The sequence below is a fragment of the Giraffa tippelskirchi genome, chromosome 12, assembly GCF_054371585.1.
Source record: "Giraffa tippelskirchi isolate mGirTip1 chromosome 12, T2T-mGirTip1v1.2.pri, whole genome shotgun sequence".
NCBI lineage: Eukaryota > Metazoa > Chordata > Mammalia > Artiodactyla > Giraffidae > Giraffa > Giraffa tippelskirchi.
The window spans coordinates 109,331,542-109,348,179 of record NC_137286.1 but is presented as its reverse complement, the minus strand read 5'-3'; the positions used below and the strand labels follow the sequence as shown (position 1 = coordinate 109,348,179).

The 16,638-nt window shown below is 34.8% G+C and overlaps 1 protein-coding gene and 1 long non-coding RNA gene across 2 annotated transcripts in view; one reads left to right on the top strand and one right to left on the bottom strand.

The window, feature by feature from the left end:
* The window catches only part of PCDH9 (protocadherin 9), a 1,072,888-nt gene that overhangs the window by 691,879 nt on the left and 364,371 nt on the right, over positions 1–16,638 (top strand). The window lies entirely within an intron of this gene.
* Positions 1–16,638, bottom strand: part of LOC145530597 (uncharacterized) — a 98,258-nt gene that overhangs the window by 20,838 nt on the left and 60,782 nt on the right. The window contains exons 2-5 of the long non-coding RNA XR_014071925.1: positions 11,613–11,745; positions 9,826–9,958; positions 8,723–8,876; positions 3,105–3,295 (exon numbers count right to left, since the gene is read on the bottom strand). This is a non-coding gene — a long non-coding RNA (uncharacterized LOC145530597). The remainder of the gene's footprint in view (positions 1–3,104; positions 3,296–8,722; positions 8,877–9,825; positions 9,959–11,612; positions 11,746–16,638) is intronic.

Below are 16,638 nucleotides of genomic sequence, written 5' to 3'. Positions count from 1 at the left end.
AAAAAGAAGGAAACTCCATCTTGCACTTTCAGTGAGCTTTGGACTATGTGCCTGGTAGCCATGGGGATAAGGTACCTACAGCCGAACTGGCCTTCTGGACTGATAAATACCAGATTCCATACCAAGATTTCCCGTGGCCAAAAAGAATGTACTAATCCCCTATGTAATCAATCGCCTTTGTAATCTTTATGGCACCCATTGGTGTAGGCTACAATGTATAACCAGTTGACCCTTCTGATTATGAATCATGGCTGTAACCTGATTGTATCTCCCTTTAACACTTTCCAGGCTAGGTTTAAAGAATTTGGGGATGTAGGCTTGAGCAGTACACTTAAGGTACATAAGGTTTTCACAAAAGTTGGTCAAGGTCGTTGCCTAAAGGAGACTCTGCCTTGGGCCCACCGGTGTAATAAACTGCACTCCACTATCTGCATTGTCCTTCTGAGTGAATTTGTTTCCCGGAATGCATGGCTACAACAGTGTTACTTCACACTCACAAGTGTGCCTAGTTTGGGGATGCCTTTCCCTGCTCCACTGCCAGGAAGAACTATTATGGCATATATTTCCATGAATTCTTGGAATGTCATACACATGTAATTACATGGGATATAATACATGTAATACATTGAATGTTATTTTTGTAATATATAAAATATACAAAATTTGTAATATACAAAAATAACACACACACACACATCATTCAGGCCTACTGAATACCAAAGGATCGCATCAATATGAGCTCCAAATTGCCATAAAATTCTGCACAGAGAGTGAGGATTTTGTTTAAAGTCACATTTGGAGTCAGAAAGCGCATAGTCTTTAATCTGGCAAAAGCCATCCTTGTGTCATTCGAGGCCACCAAGGGGCTCCTTTGCCTGCCAGTCTCTTTGTTCTCCTCTTACTTGGCATCCTTCCTGAGTTTCTTGGGATCATGGCCATGTGGGAGTCTCATATGATTAAGGGACTTTATGTTCAGATGGACTGATGCCAGGTGCCTTCTGTTTACTCGTATTAGCCCTTCACCTAGAAACGACAGAAGCAGCAGTGATTCAGTGCCCGCTTCTTACAGTGGGAGAAGCTGAGTGAGAGCTCATTGGAAGCTGAAATGATCCACACAGACTTAGCTGAGCCTTCCCTAACTTATTCGGAGCTGGAATAGAAACTCATGTAAATGGCTATCACGTGTTAGATCCATTGATCTCTGTGTACTTTATTCTGGGTTCTGAGGCATCCTAATGAATTCTAACGCCGATTGCCTGGTAGCCCAGCACACAAGTGTAATTAAAACGCACATAAGACTTTGCTTTAGAAAACTCCTTTCTGTTGTCTCTTTTTCTTATTTGTACTCTGACTTGCTCTTCTGGGGCAAGAAGTAGGTCTCCTTTATATTCTAAACATTTAAATGTTCTTATTTTCTTTGGAGAATTCAAGAAAACAATAACTCTGTCCTGGAATTCACCAGGTAATGGCTAAATCTGCCGTTTGTTTTCCTTTCTCTGTGTAAATGGAGATCTATGGTGTACCTAACCATCATAAAAATGTTCAAACTTGGAGTTTTATAAGAATTCATCTGCTTCTTATCAGGCTATTGTCCTGTTAGTGGAAAGCGCTTTTACAATAGTATTAAATGAGTTAAGATACCCTGGAGAAGGGAATGGCAACCCATTTCAGTATTCTTGCCTGGAAAATCTCATGGACAGAGGTGCCTGGCAGGCTGCCTCTGGGATCATAAGAGTTGGACACACTGAGTGACTAACATTTTCACTTTCACTTTTCATTAACCCTTTCAAGGGACTATAGAGGAGGGGATCTTTTAAATACCCCAACTTTCAGTACTCCTAAGGGATGCACACACCTTGAAATGTGTGCACCTTGCCTAAAAGGAGTCACTTTCACAGTAGGTGAACGACATTAAAGAAAAGAAATAGAAAATGTCATTAGCTTTCAGAGAAAAACTGAATTTTTTTTAAGAGAGAACAAAGTACCTAACCAAATTTGTTTTTCAAAGAGCAGCCTGAATGCAAACAAGAAGGAACTTTTCTAATTAGGATGTAATTCCAGGAACCTCTGATGGTGTCTTAAACTCTTGTGAATATGGAAATTTCAAGCTTTTTCTCTTAACTAACTCAATTCACTATATTTGGGATGGACTGAGGCTTCATTGCTAGCATTAGTATTATATTTTGAAAGCTGTAGGTCAGTAGGGCCTCCCCCATAATGCTTGTGCTCACAACTATAGTTTTTCAGTAACAGGCTGAATCAAATAAGTGGCCTGATGATAAGCATTTGCTTTGGTTTTCCTGCTTTTTTTTCCCCTTTTAAAATCTTTCATTTGTTTTGCCAATATGCCTGCTTTCCTGGCACACCTGCTTTCCTCCTTAGGTAGCGTTAGTTCTCTCAGAATCAATTGCAAGCAGCTTGCAACCAAATGCCTGATTAAAAAGTTAGCAGACCTTGAGTGCAATTACTTCAGCTCTGTAGCACTCAGGCATTAAACCTGGTGTTAATTGTTTCCCACTTTTGTAATGATCCTTATAATAGGATAAAAACAGAAGAGATCATTTCTTGTAGTTAAAACAGCAGAAAATAAAGTCATCCACTCTGATTAATCATTGCAATATGAAATTAAACACTATTAGGAGTAAATATGTTGGAATAATTTTGATTCCAGCAAAAGTCATCATTTCTTCTGTGTCAAAATTTATATTGCAAAAAGCTATTAATCTAAGAAAGAGGTTTCATAAGAAATAATCTTAAAGCAATTACTTAAGGAATTTTATCTTGCTTTTGAGCATTATGTACCTTAATGTTTATCACAAATATATATCCTTATGTATTATGTAACTTACATTACAGTCAGAATGGCTTATATTTTTAAAAGTATTATAATATTTAAAACACTTAAACTAAATATTTTTGAGTGATTGTTCTCATAAAAAGAGAAGAAACATTAAGAATGTTGTATGGGAAGCATAGTTTAGCTAATAAAGCCTTATTGTGGCATTCATAACACTGAAAAGATTCTTAAAGATTTAGAATTCTATGACCTAAAATATCTATTCAGATATTTTCTACACATGAAAAGAAACACTTGAAGACCTTACCTCTTTTCTCTTTTTCATTCTGTATAGCTATTTGCTGCCTTAGGATATTTTTAACCTGTGATCAGGAGTCTGATCACTTGTCGGTGGGGGAGAGGGGTCTCGTTGGGCTTAACTGCTGGTTTTGACTAATTATGAGTCTCTATTTTCTTTCATAAGAGAGAAGTCATCCATGGCAGAGACCTTCCTAGTTCCTAAAGAAAGACAACAGAGGCAAGGATACAACCTGTTGAATGGCCTTAAGAATGATAATGGTTGAAAAATCCACTGAAACAATCAACAGTTCCATAGAGTCCATTTCACTTCCATTGATGTATGCTTTTTTAGTTATTAAAAATGCTGAGTTTATCTGCTTATCATTTTTTTTTCATCTGCCAACTCAGGTACCTTTTCAGTATTATTTTCTAAACAGATAAATATTTTCCTTACATGTTTAAAAGAACATTCAATCAAGCTAGTTCTTTTATTTTGACACTGTCATTAAAGAAAAGAAAGTTTTGTGATTATGTAGATTTTGATATATTTTCATGCAATACATATTTCAGATGGCTGTCAGATGCTTAGGACTATCACAGATGCTAAATATATCAAGTTGCATAAAATATGGTTCCTGACTTTGAGGAATTTCTAGTTTTAGTTCTGATTTGTCATAATGTTCTTAATGTATAATTTTTTATCACAATTTTTGATAGTAAGCTGAAAAGTACAGATATTTAAAGAAATTCTGAAACGAGCAATAGTGTATCAAAACACCATTATTAAGTACCCAGAATTACTGAGACCTAATGATTAAATCCTAAAAATGTAAACATCACTACATGCATGCTTATGTTTATGTATTTCAGTGGAACCAGTAAAAATCAAGAGATCTTCAGAAGCGTTGGTAAATCTGCTTCAGTAGCATCTAAAACTTTTAATGATATATTCATTTAGGGGATATAGAGTTTGAGTTTCACATGGGAAAGCAAAAAAAAAAAGTGGACAATGGGAATCCCCTGGTGGTCCAGTAGTTAAGACCCCATGCTTCCAATGCAGAGGGCCTGGATTCGATCCCTGGTGAAGGAACTAGATCCTACATGCCACAACAAAGTTCCCTGTGTATTGAAACCAAGACCCTATGCAGCCAAACTAAAAAAAAAAAAGTAGACAAGGGTCTACTTCTGGAGTTATTAATTCATATTTTCACCTGGAATTATAAGCTAGTGGGATTGTGATTCATAGCCTTCTAGGGTCTGTCAAGTAGCCATGCATGGGCTGCCATAGCCCTTACTGAAAAACTTCCTGGGTTGAGTTGGATCCTTCTATTATATACATTTTTTATACCCTGAATTTCTTTTTCATAATACCTAACACATTTGTAATAATTTACTCATCTATTTCATTTATTAGATTGTAAGTCTTATGAGTGGAGAGATTGTGCCATTCTTGACTGAAAAAGTTCCATCAGTATTTAAGAGTACCTAATAGAAAGTGGGTGGTTAACAGTTTTTGTTACATGGCTGAATAAAGAGTGCTAGGGAATTTTTTGAAGCTTAAACCATTCTATAATGGCATGCATTCTCCATATTTTCAAGTTCTTTGATGGTATAATTGCAGATAGGTCCATTTTATGGGGGCTCAAAATTTTTTATAGTTTTCCTTTTAATCTATCTTGTTAATGTGTACATCTCTTGCATATAGTTTGAAACTTCATAATGAATTTAGTGAACAGAATACTTTGTAAGATTTTTCAACATATATTACTAAAATAGATTTAAGTCTCAACCTGTTAATTTTTGACTTCTTCCTTCACTATGATAGTACTAACAATATTGCTCTACAAACATAAGGAGAGATTATGTTTGAGAGTCAAATGATGGTTCCCTTCACAAAAAAGAGCTTTTTCTGTCAGAGTTTCCTAGGAACTAAAATTGGTTTGATCAGTTATCACCCACATTGCAGTCTCAATGAAAATCTAGATTTTCATGTCTCTGAAAAGTTAGTGATCAAACAAGATATCTGAACCACATTCTCCTTGTGCTTTGTCAGTCTGTGAAACCTAAGATAAGATGCTTTCTATAGACATTAAGCTGTATGATCTATTCCAGGAAAGTAATTCCTTAATCCCCAAAGTACCATCATCTATCTTCTTCCATCTGTCAGGTTAAGACATAAACTAGATCAGAATTATTTTGTGATATGAAGAACATTTCATTTCATCTTCATGAAGTTGACTATCTGAAATATGTCCCTAAAGTGTCAAAATTGGCTTATATCATTGTAAAATATAAATTAAAGTGTCTCCTTATTGGAGAACCTATTAAAGTTTATACTATTTCAAAAATTTTAAAATTTAATTGTAGCAAAAATCACAAAATTATACATATAGAAATATTCTTTTTTAAATGCATATAATTATGTAAGTATAGAATCTTTATTTATGACTTAAAAAGGATCAATCAGGCTAAATATAATAGTGGTAATACATGAGTATCCATATCACACACACACACACACACACACACACACACACACACACTAAATTCTATAGAAGTAAAATTTAATATAATGCAAAACAGCACCATCATCTTTTAAATTCCATGAAAATAGCCTGAATTCTCTTCACTTTCACTAGTAAAGTCTTTTCCTCCAATCTTTTCTTGTTTAATCCTTGTATTTTTAAAATAATAAATTTTATTTTTAAAAGCAGTTTTAGGTTTCCACAAAAATTGTGCACAAATTATGAACTTTCCATATATACTCTTCTCCTGAATAGGTTCTCCTATTAACACTTTGAGACATCTTACAATAAATAATATTGATACATTATTATTAACTGAAGCCTGCATTTTACATTAGTGTCCTAATCTTTTTACATCTTCAAGATAGAGCAAGTTTTCTTTCAAATATTTAATTGCATTCTCCCATTTCATTTAGATAAGCATAATTTTAGCATTTGTTCACAAGAATAATTTCACTGAAAATAATTTATTCCAGACTAGAAATTTGCCAATCATTTTTAACATTGTGTACTTAAGACAATATATTTTTGACTATTGAGATCCTAAATATAAACTTTAGGAAATGTAATTATTTCTTTTTCTCAAATTGCAGAGTACCTTACTGTTATTTAATGCATAGGCCAAATTGTGTCATATAAGTTACCTTTGGTGTGGAAAATTTTGTAAATGTTTTATCCTGAGACCATCTTTCAGTCTCTGTCCCAGACAAAAACAGAAGGAATTTCTGGGTACACATACTGGGTCTTAAGTGTCAGGCGATTTTAAAAGTGTTCACTTTCTTATCTTCCAAAAATATTGCTAATGTTTTTGAGCTTTTACCTTCTGGAATGTTGTGTCCACATTTGAAACACAATATTGGAGTGCTTTGCTCTTTGAAGGTAACTACATTGTTCTGAATATAGCTCATTATTATATAGATGCTACCTAAATCTACAGAAGCTTTTGACATACAGAAGTTTTTGACAGCTGTTTGAATTTTGTATTTGTATTCAGAGAAGTGAATAAACCCCAGTGCACAAATAACAGAGATTGGTGACTCGGTAATGTTTTCAAAGGAAAAACTAAGAGCCACAGGGCAAGTAGTGATTATCACTGAGATGTGGGAGTGATTTTTGTTTCAAATATCAGGCTCAAAGTCACAGTGACTGTCTGCAATAATAGGTAGATTTTAGAAAAAAATGAAGTCCAGCTACTTTGAATGTTCAGAACAAAGGCCACTCTACCCAGAAGAAAAGAGATATAAAGTCTTACTCATGTTTATTCCAACTGGGTTAGTTTCTCTGTTTTCTGATTCTGGCAGAGTACAGTAGGTAGTTATGTATTATATTTTTTCAAAGCAAAGAAAATTAAAACATTTTCCTCCAGTTTATCAGGACATAACTATGTTATACTCTACTGAATAATGCTTATTAATACTCTCAAAAATATTTTGATATGATTTCCATATCCAAATGTTACTGCTCAAGTCATAGGTAGCGAGCTTGCTTTATCAGATTTTCCTCAGGTTTCTGTCACTCAAAACTACTTTTTAAGACCATAACCATTCATCTCGTTCTCTCATACCAGACTACCAGCACTATTCTTTCTAAATTTAGATCCAAAAAGAACATTCCTGAATATAAGCCAAGAATAAAGCCAAGAATGACTTTTAGCTAATAACTTAAATCATGTACTTAGAAAAGTGTGTGTTAGTTGCTCACACTGATTCTTTGTGACCCCATGAACTACACAGCCTGCCACCAGGCTCCTCTGTCCACTGAATTCTCCAGGCAAGAACACTGGAATGGGTTGCCATTCCCTTCTCCAGGGGATCTTTCTGACTCAGGGATCAAACTCAAGCCACCATCGAAGCCCACTTAGAGTGCTGTCCTTCAAATTGACTCTCTTCTGCTTCCTTCACTGAATATCAGCATGTCTCAAAATATTTTGGAAGTCCCCTTTTGTAATTGTCTTTAAAGCTAGTTTCTAAGCCACTGAAGGCATCACTGACTCAACTGACACGAGTATGAGTAAACTCCAGGAGTTGGTGATGGACAGGGAGCCCTGGCATGCTGTAGTCCATGGGGTCGCAAAGAGTTGGACACAACTGAGCAACTGAACTGAACTGAACTGAAGCCACTGAAGAAAATGTGCTGTGTTATTCTGTATCTCTCCTTTTTTGTAAAATGCTACTGTTCATCATTACAGATCGCTTTCAGTTGTTTCAAAAAGTAAAGTCAGATCATAAAAGGCAAACAATTGGTACCTTGAGACTCTGCAATATAATTGTCTCAAAACAATTCAAGAAGCACAAAGTCCAAAAATCTAAAAACACAATGGCATTACTATTTAGATTATGAAATACCTCCTCCATAAAATAATTAAATAAATGTTTTATACAATTTCAGCTTATCTAAAAAAATGTGTTTTTTTCATCTTATAATCAGTTTTATATGGTGAATTCTACACTCAATGAAATATCATTGCTAGTCAATTAACTTTAAACACTGGTTGAAGCTGTATATATGGCATGAAATATAAGACAGAAGAAGCTCTTTTTGGAATGCAACTTGTTATATCAGATATGTCTAAATTAATTCAGATTTTCTAAGGCTCAATTAATGAAATTTATATTTCATTTTCAACATTGATAAATGTAACAAAGATCTTGGATATATTTGACAATTTCCTTGTATAAGAATAGGAAAATTTCACATGCCAAGACACGTGCAGTGTGTCAGCCTGTGTTGGAATTTGTGCGTAAGTTTTGCATCATCTATATATAAATGCACATATACAGTTTATGCATATGCTTTAGATATATTTTTAAAGTCTCCTCGTTTTCTTCCTAACTTACTCTGAGAAAAAGAAATATGACTTAAGTTTCACACATTCCTAATCAAACATTTTCAATTGTAAACAATATTTTCATTGATGTACTTTGAGAGAACTAAAAGATGACAAAATAAGAAAATGCTTTTCTTTCAGAATGTGCATTTAACACCATACAATTACAAATGATAAATGAAGTTTCTAGTAATCAATCAAAATTTGATAGCTAATACAGACGTTTTTTAGAGGATAGCTAATCATCCTGTATCAATAATCATCCTATCAAACTACTGCCTGTGGATGATTTACCGAGTCCAAGATTTCAGATGAAATTCCAGGGATTCCTGTTTCTTTTTTGTGTTTTTTTTTGTGACCAAAGATAGCTTCTTCCCTATCTGCTCAGCTTCAGCCTTTCCCATTCTGGTAAAACATTTCTCATGTTGGGTCAAGTTTACAGAAGAATCTAGGAAAAAGAATTCAATAGTTTGTCAATATCAGGGTCACGTTCTGTGCCTGTGCATACACACTTCTATGTCCTCAAAGTGTAACTTGGACCTATACTTACGTTCAGCAGACTTTGTCCCCCTATCTACCTTCCCTGTGCAGATTAGTCCCCCAATTAACCTGCCTATGAGGATTGAGTTCTTTATCATGACTGATGCTTTTGGTGGCTCCTAACTATCTTAATAGTTATAAGATACTCTCCATATATGAATCACATGAATCCTAGACTAGAAAGAGGCTAAAAATATCATTTCCATCACCATTTTTGTTTTGCTTTTTTTCTTCCACAGAAGATATGATTGATGGCTCAGAATTATTTGTAATCCATAGACTGTCAGGGACAGATACCCATCATATGTGCTAGCACTAGTTCAAATAACTTCTTATCTATTTACTGCTTCTAAAGAGTTTTAATGCTTTTCTTTATACTACGAACGTTATACACAAAGCTAAATAAATAAAATGAAACTGCAGAGTTTGACACAAGGTCCATTGAGACAGAGCATACCACTTTTTAGATGCAAATTAGTAAACTTCAGAAGGACCTTCAAAAAACCTCATTGTACAGTAATAGTATTTCCTGGAGAAATTATACAGGTTTTTTCTTGCTGCCTCTACTTCTCTATCTGCATATTTTTCTTTGACTTGAAATAACATCATCTGTCCTGTAAAGCCTTGGGATTACCAGCTTTCACTCTTACTGGGTAATTATGATCTTGTACGTGCTTGTTCAGCAATACACAAGGGAAGTTTAAAGTGTGTGTGCATATTCAAACTTTTATGAGTCAAGTACCCACTGTCTGAAGTTATGTAATATGAGTGTGAATGAGTGTTAATCGCTCAATTGTGTCCAACTCTTTGGGACTCCTTGAACCGTAGCTGGTCAGGCTCCTCCAGAATTACCTTACCTGGAATTTTCGAAGTAAGAATATTGGAGTGGGTTGCCATTTCCTTCTCCAGGGAATCTTCCTGACGCAGGGATTGAACCCAGGTCTCCTGCATTGTAGGCAGATTCTTTACTGTCTGAGCTACCAGGGAAGCCTAATAATAAATATAATATAATATACATTTAGGGAATGCCTTTTGAAAAATACAACATTCTTGAAGAAAATATGTCCTATTTTTTGCTTTATAACTTTATTTTGTATTGAGAACTACTAACAGAAAGGAATGCTATGGAGATGCTAATTACCTCTTTTTGTTACTTCTGTTAAAATTACCTGAGAAAAATTCCTGAAAGCTAAACACCAAATTAGACTATTTATATTAACTACACTGACAGATCTGATACATACTTTCTAATGATTTTTTGTTATCCAAAGAAGGCTCACTTATGGTAAAATACCACATACTATATCAGTGAGTTCTGTAATTTTACTTAACCACAGTGATAACTGAGTGGAGTTTCTAATTAAAGTGCTATGACTATCGTGTATGCAGATTCCATAAATATGATAAGGGTAACTGCCTGCGTCACATGCATTTGTTTATACTAGAAGACTAAATTGGAAAGGCCTCTTGCTGAGTTGTTTCTTCTCTATTTCTGTACATATAATTTATAGATGCAAGAATTCTGCTTGTAGATTAAGGAGCAGTTGCTCCTGTTTACTCTAGTCATTTTCTATTTTGTATGCTCAGATAAAGCACTGCATTCCTACTGGGCAACATTTAACTGTAAGAAATAGGTTGAGGGTGTTTCTGATAGTAGGAACCAAATAAGAATATGAGGAGCAAGTAACCAACAGTGCCAACAATTCTTAATCCTCTCTGTTTGCTTTGGACCCTAGAGGGAATTTAAGAGTAGGGTGGTGCCACCAAACCAATAGGGTGATGCCACCAAACCAAAGAGGAAAGTTGATTCTAACCCTTTTCCCTTTCTCTGATGTCCCACAGGGGAAAATGATTAAGGGAGAAAATGCCTCTCTTATGGTTCTGATATTTAAATTCAAGCACCAAAGTTATACCCCAAAACAGTACAAATAATTTAGTTTTCTCTCAAGTTCTTTAAAGCTATCAGTTGTTCTTGAATGTGAAGAGAAATTCTACCTAACTTTGTCACAGATTATACTGAGATCAAAAGGAAATAAAAATAAAAAATTATGTTAAAAATTTCATCATGCGTCATTACACACGGCTTCCAGCCATATGAAGTCCTATGAGGTATTCAAAGCACTTTACTTACAAAGTACAAAAAGCCTGTTTTTAATTTAAGGAAGTCATTTCATGGTAAGATATTTACAAAGTCAAGGAAATAGGCTAAGTTTAAGTTACTGTGAGTTTCCCCACATGTATAGAAACTGAAACAAGCTTCCTACACTATCATGCAGTTGAGTACTGAAATTAGAACAAAAGCCCACAACTCTGTCCTTAAATGAAGCAGTCGCTGACAGCAGGTATCAAACTGGTTAACAGGACGATGAATATAGTATAGATGAACATTCCCCATTTCCCCTGAAAATGCTATTCAACTTTATATAGATAGGTATCATCTGCACCCTAGTCTTGTTTTATATAGCGTAGATAACACTAGGAATCAAAAATTTTGTTTTAAAGATGCTGATAACTTTACATCCATTACCTAGGTCAGCGAAGTTATTATACAAATACATCTTTCTCCAACATAAACTTAGCCTTCTTATTTTTCTCCAAATATTCTGAAATGTAAACATTAAAAAGGAAAGGAGGAAATACTGACCTCTAGTTCATTGCTACCATGTTTCATTTTGCTACTTTTAAAACAGGGCAATACTCCCTGCAAACTTCTTGCTGGGGAGACAGAATTTCCCCACAGAAAAGCATCTTTGGACGATGGACAAAGATGGAATAACCTAGGGAGTAAAAAGTATAGTGAATATAGTTAATATTAACTATATTGTTAATATTAACTGTAGTGAATAACGTTAATATAGTGAACGTCTATTCATGCACTGACCTTGGTTAAGTCTGCATAGTTTGCAAGATATGAATGGAATCAAATTATAAAATAGGTGACACAGATGCTGGTTGAAAGCATGCTCAGAACTATTAAGGAGTAACCTAATAAAATTCTACTCTTTAGGAAGCTGTGTGATACAGTTTTTGTCTTGTTCACCATCATATTCTTAGCAGGTATTAATAGGATGGCGTTTACCTGATAGTACCTGAACTTCAATAATACAATAACCAGCTATTCTACCAGCCTAAGTGAGTTTATACAGACATAGCCATGAGAATTACAATTCAAGTTATGCAAACTATGGTGGCTCTTAGACAAATCCAGAGAACAAGGAAAGGGAGCAGTGTTTCAGGAAAAGGGCAGAATTGGGAGGAAATGTAATAATCAGAGTCTATTGGAAGAAGCTGTGAATCCAAAGTATGAAGGTTCTCATTGTTTGGGCTGCTATCCTCTCTGATTGGCTGGGCTATTCAGGAGACAGAGAAGTTTTCAACTTCCCCAGATAGTAAAGTAGGAGACAACTTCTAGTGAAAGGTGTCCACAGGGGTCACTTTAGAGTAACTGACTATGAATGTGACAGCTCCTCCTACAGGCCTGCCCTACTTTCAGTTTTAGTTGAGGTTTCTTTAATGAATTATACAAGTAGGTTCTCAAAAATTATTTATGAAGGGATAAATGGATAGCCCTTTTTGTTGGAAATCAGAAAATGAAACCTACATAAGTTCCTATTGAAACCTACAGAGACAAATCCCTTTACCTCACTTACTCATTTGAAATAAATGTAACAAATTCAAAGAGACTAGAAAATCCCTAGATGATTTCCAGCTTTAAAAAAGTACACAAATTCTGCAATAGTAGAACCTTTTTAGCATAAGTATTTCTGATCAAAAGGATAGGAGATTAACTCAATTTACCAGTAACAAATAATAAAATGACTCATTATAAACAAATTCTGTACTCAGAATTATTTCATTTATCACCAGTTGAAAAGTTTTGTATTAATTTTGTCCTGCAAAACTGTTTCTTAGAGTCTTAGTTTCTTGATAAGAGTGCTTAAACATGAATGAGGAAGAACACATGTATAGTAATATTAGTTTCTAGTCAAGCCTGGGAGTGTTGAGTAATAGCAAATTAAACTGTAACCACAAATTGCTTTCTGGGTTGCATTTAATTTACCCTCTAAACCTCTATGAGTTTTACTTGACTCAGGATTTTATTAAGAGGAAGAGTACTCATTGATTTTAGATGGCAAGAAGCTATTGAGGAACTTGCTATTGAATTGAATCAGTGGTTTTAGCTGAATGTGTGTTATTTTGTCATTTAAAAATTCCTCTTTCCATAGCTTGCAACCTAAGACTATACTCTTATTATTACTTTTAAATTTTAAATGGAAGTATCTTCTCTTAAAAATAAGAAAGTATAAAATATTTCCAATTAACGTTTATAAGAAATATTTGAATTCAAATGCAGTTTACAGTTTGCAGAGTTTTTTAACCATTGTTGGTATGGTTTTCTTTGCTATTTGAGCAAATATATATATGAAAATATTATTTCAAATAAAAAAGCCTATATTCATTGGATTTAATGCTGAAATAAAGCAAAAACAAGTTCATATATGGAAATTTAACACTTTGTTTTTTACTTTATCATAAGTAATCTCTGGCTGATATGTTTGTGTGCGTATATGTGTATGTGTACTACTTAGAGATTATATATATATAGATATGATATTATATTTTTTAAATGTGATTAAAATAACTAAACCAAAATAAGGAATATTTATTTGTAAAGGTATTTTAAAAATTTTCTATGGATTTAACCATATTTAAATAATTCTATGGCACTTTTCTCTACTTACAAATAATTTATAATTTTCAAAAATACAATTATTTTAAATGTCACCCATTAACTAGTAAATTTACTTATTTGTCTTATAATAATTGGCTTAGTCTGTATTCATATTATCTTGTGATTTGAGGAAAAGGCAAAGATCTTTAACTGCAATGATTAAAAATTAGGTAAAGTAACTAAAAATGGAAGTTAGGGTAGCTGCATCGTGATAGAAGATTGTTTGATATTTGAGATCAAGAGAAAGCCCAACTACTGTCTATCAGATGTTCCCTTTCCCTTGGACTAAGTTCTATTTTGCTATAAGTGGTGAGGAAAAATACTTAAAAATAGCATATGTTCTAATATTGTAAATATAATGTATGATACTATGAATACAATATAATTAATAAATATGATGTATGAAGTTCCAATACTTTGGCTAACTGATGCAAAGAACTGACTCATTGGAAAAGACCCTGATGCTGGGAAAGATTGAAGGCAGGAGGAGAAGGGGACAACAGAGGATGAGATGGTTGGATGGCATCACCGACTCAATGGATATGTGTTTGAGCAAGCTCCAGGAGTTGATGGACAGGGAAGTCTGGCATGCTTCAGTCCATTGGATAGCAACGAATTGGACATGAATGAGTGACTGAACTGAACTGAACGTATGATAACTTTAGTATAGTCAAAATAATAAAAATTTTAAATATCATAACTCCATAACCAAACAATACCAATTTAAATACTTAATGTGTGAAATCATATATTAGCTTACACATATTCACACCTCAAGACACATTAGGTGGTGGTTTAGTTACTAAGTTGTGTCTGACTTTTGCAACCCCACAGACTGTAGACCACCAGGCTTCTCTGTCCATGGGATTTTCCAGGCAAGAATACTGGAGTGGATTGTCATTCCCTTCTCCAGGAGATCTTCCCAACCCACGGACTGAACTTGGGTCTCCTGTGTTGCAGGAAGTCTCCTGTATTTCAGGTGGATTTCTTATCTACTGAGCCACCAGAGAAGCCTAAATGGTGTAACCCAAGGCACTTAAAAAAAAAAATCAATTCTACTCAGTAAAACTTTTGCTAACCTGATTTTTACACTTAACAATAGATTATCAGTTCAGTTCAGTCACTCAGTTGTTTCTGACTCTTTGCGACCCTGTGGACTGCAGCACGCCAGGCTTCCCTGTCCATCACCAACTCCCAGAGCTTTCTCAAACTCATGTCCATCAAGCTGGTGATGCCATCCAACCATCTCATCCTCCTCTATCGTCCCCTTCTCCTTCTGCCTTCCATCTTTCCCGGCATCAGGATCTTTTCAAATGAGTCAGTTCTTCGCATCAGGTGGCCAAAGTATTGGAGTTTCAGCTTCAACTCAGTCCTTCCAATGAATATTCAGGACTGATTTCCTTTAGGATGGACTGGTTTGATTTCTTTGGAGTCCAAGGAACTCTCAAGAGTCTTCTCCAACACCACAGTTCAAAAGTATCAATTCTTTAGTGCTCAGCTTTCTTTATAGTCCAACTCTCACATCCATACATGATTACTGGAAAAACCATAGCTTTGACTAGATGGACTGGACTTTTGTCAGCAAAGTAATGTCTCTGCTTTTTAATATACTGTCTAAGTTGGTCATAACTTTTCTTCCAAGGAGCAAGTGTCTTTTAATTTCATGGCTGCAGTCACCATCTGCAGTGACTTTGGAGCCCCCCCCCCAAAAAAAAATAAACTCTCTCACTATTTGCATTATTTCCCCATCTATTTGCCATGAAGTGATGGGACTGGATGCCATGATCTTAGTTTTCTGAATGTTGAGTTTTAAGCCAACATTAATAGAATTTTAAGTATTGTGAATGATTCGATTATATGCTATCATATAATTAAGTTACTTACTAGACATTTTACCCTTTTCTACCATTTTGCTATGTTATACAAAAGGCACAAAGTACCTTACTAGCAAATCTTTGTGCATGAGAATCTCTCTCAATTAATGGGACTGGAATTGTAGGCTTTAATGTGAGTCATTCATTGGTGAATAATATCCTGTACCAGTAAGACACGTAAGAGAAGCATTAAAGCAATGATTGGTATTCTTAGGTGACTCATTCTCTCAGTAATCTTAAAAAACAGTGCCCAACACAGAAACATGTGTATCTTCTCAGAGCATCTTAAATTTCTGCTCTCCTTCACACTAACCTATAAGAAAAAGTATTGTAAAAGTACTTAGTGATGTTTATCAAATATAACCAGTGTCATACCTTCCAACTTGCAAGATCCTGGACATTTCTGTATTTGTATGCATGGCCCTTTATTCTGGCATAGAGTACAGGGTCTCTGATGGAAGCTTAATGTGGTCAGAATCCATACCGGCAGTCCAGAGATAAAATAACAATGATCAGCTTTAGTAATTATTGTTTCCATCGTATTTTTTCTCTGGCCAGCCTGGGATCTGGAGCTAACTTTGTTAGTGATAAATTAGATACATAATTGTGACACTCAAACCATCAACCAGACTTAGCAAAAATAATAATATTTCCCATGAGAGAAAATGGAAATGGTAAGAAATAGATTCAGGAAAGCAAAATATAAGTGTCCAGACTTTGGAAAGTCTGAAGTAGTCTCATGATAGCATGTGTGTCCCAATTCAGTCAGGCAGGGTTTGACTATATTTATAACCTAAATTGGGGCACATTTCCATGGCGATAACCCAAAATTAAAATTCCCAGAGGCTACAAGTAAAAAGTTCTTTCTTTCTTTACATATACAAACAATTACAGGTTTCTTGAAAGAACAGTGGGAAAACCTTCACTTTCTCTGTGAAAAAACCCCGTGTTCTACACTGTTGATCTTCATCCCTCACTCTTGTCCCAGAGCAGCTTCCACTCAGAGATTCTGGGCTAACATACCTACAGGCACAATGTGAGGCCTGCCAAGACTGCAGTTCTCT